Source organism: Callorhinchus milii, unplaced genomic scaffold, assembly GCF_018977255.1.
Source record: "Callorhinchus milii isolate IMCB2004 unplaced genomic scaffold, IMCB_Cmil_1.0 Scaffold36, whole genome shotgun sequence".
In the NCBI taxonomy this organism is placed as follows: Eukaryota; Metazoa; Chordata; class Chondrichthyes; order Chimaeriformes; family Callorhinchidae; genus Callorhinchus; species Callorhinchus milii.
The window spans coordinates 244,568-247,077 of NW_024704777.1; positions in this window are offsets into that span (position 1 = coordinate 244,568).

The following is a 2,510-nucleotide window of genomic DNA, read 5'->3' on the forward strand; positions in this document are numbered from 1 at the left end:
GGTACCAATGAATTTGAACAAAGTCCACGAAATCAACAATGTGCGTCATTTTTTAAAGTAAATTTCATCCCCTAAGTTTTCAGCTACTTGTTGGTCATGTGGCTGGTCCTCTCGGGTTATGATTAGGGCTTTGCATATTGACAATTAAACAAGAAATGGGAATTCCTGGATTCAAATCACAGAGTATCCAGAATCTTAATCGATCTTTTCCAAAGTTATCAATGTACTTTATTTTTCGAATCAATACATTTTCAGGCCGCCGTGAATGTAGGAAAAATGGGATTTCAAGAGTATAGATTATGCGATTGCTATAACGCAACAAAAACAACACAGAGATCTCCCCAGCAATGTAATAGAGGGGAGCCTCGATATTTGTAAAGGGCGACCTTCTAAGGGTCAATTCTACTAAATGCATTCGGACCAAAAATAACAGAAAAACTTATTTACGCCAGGTTTCGAACCTAGGACCTTTCGCGTGTTAGTCGAATGTGATAACCACTACACTACCGAAGTCCATTTATAACTGAATATTTTTTCTTAAATGCATTATTAGGCCATTCTGCCCTCTATTTTTGTAGCAGTAATTTGATAGAGTAACGTCCTGTAACAACCCTTGGCTGTTATCACATAACCCTGAATTTTGTTTCTTTTTAAGCACTTACATGATTCACGCTTCACAGCTCTTATTAACTCTACATCCATCACCATTTCAGGGAAATCATTGGAGGCCCTTAAAATTCTCATCCTCTGGCGAGCGAACTAGCCTCAAAGGAAACAGTTTCTCCCTTTGAGGTGACCGAAGAGGAGGATGGACGGGCGAATAATCACTACAATATTGACAATAAATACACTAACAACAACAATAAAAATCTCGGCAATAACGATTATAATGACAATATCGATGACAGCAATAATATTTGCATTTGTTGTAGCGTATTTAATGTCGACAGGAGAACTCAAGCGCGACACATTGTTTGCATCGGACGATTGAAACAGAATCATGTGCTACAATTTTTCATTGCAGTTACTTTCTGAAATGCTGCTGTCGTGGCACTTTCAAAAAATTGCTAAGCATTATTTTCAGAAGAATTATCTTGGAAATAATGAAGTTAATGTTTGCGGATTAAAGTGCAGATCATTAGCAATTGCAAATGATGCCACTGATATTTTTGCTGTTCTACTCTGGCATTCTGGGGCATCCTTTCCTGAGCCCTGTGGGTGCAGTTTTCCTTGTTATGGCAGAATCGCCAGTGTGCGTCTTAGATAGAATGTTAAAGGTCAGATTTGTCTCTCGGACAGCGACTCTTCCACTCACTTTCTGTTAATCCTGAAAAACAAAAGCCTAACGCGCCTGAAGGTCCAAGTGGGATGAGGATCAGGCTGGGTAGCAAATGTGATCGGGCAGAAATGATCATTTTTGATAACTATCTAATTTTGCTTCAGTCTTTGTGAGCTGCTCCCCAGTGACCTTATCCTCACTTTTTACTCGGTCGCTCGTTCGGTCGGAACCATGTGCACGTTACCTTGCATTAACACCCGACTCTGGTTTATCTGTTCCTCTGTCCTCTTTTCCTGCGTTACCTGGTTAGCTGTGATCACTGAGCACTCCAGCCTGAATCGCAAACACATACGTTATCTCGTATTCATTCAACGCGCTCTCCTCCGTCTATGTTCTTCATTTCAAGTGTAGCAATGTGTGAATTCACGGAATTATCTCTGGAGTCAGTGACACACCAGTATCCGATTTTATGAATGCCAGGATTGTCAATATATTTCAATGTTTCCGCAGTCTATTTTTGAGCGTTTAATCCTACATGGGTTGGGTGCGGTATTAGAGCAAACTGAGTCTCCTTAAGGTGAATTTTTTCCAAGGTGCCATTCTTCCGAACGGATTGGTGGAATCGAGTCGGTCCATTGTGGAGATCTGTGCAGTGCAGTCTCTGAGATTTGGAGGTTACAGACCAATTGATTAGTAGAGAGATTGATATAGACCAATCAGCCAGGCTCAGTGGATCGCTGTGCAAATAGGTCGGTGCTTCATCCAGGGAGAGAGTGCGCTTTTTATTTCACATGAACGTTAGGCGGAATTGCACTTGAACAAAAAAGTTATCTTTCGAGTTACGAAATTGTCTGTTTCCAAGAAATAAAATCCCTTTTCAAAATTATCCCATTGCGTTTATTTTTCTACATTTCCCACACAAATATGAAAATACATCATATTACAGCTGATGCGACAAAATTATTTTTTCGACAATTATGGCACCATCCCCATTAACTGGGACTCACGGAACTAATTTCTTAAGCTGTAACGTTTTAATGTGTAAAGTAATTGTGACAACGGCTTACCGGGAAATTTATGCACAGCAGTGTCGCACAAAGAGCGTTGTACGACATATTCAACAACGCAGACTGCTCCGAAACAGAGATTTAAAATTCCAGGCCAGGTGATATCTGCTAAAAGTGGGTTTGAAGATACCAACTTCTTACAATGAATAGAGAACACGTCACAA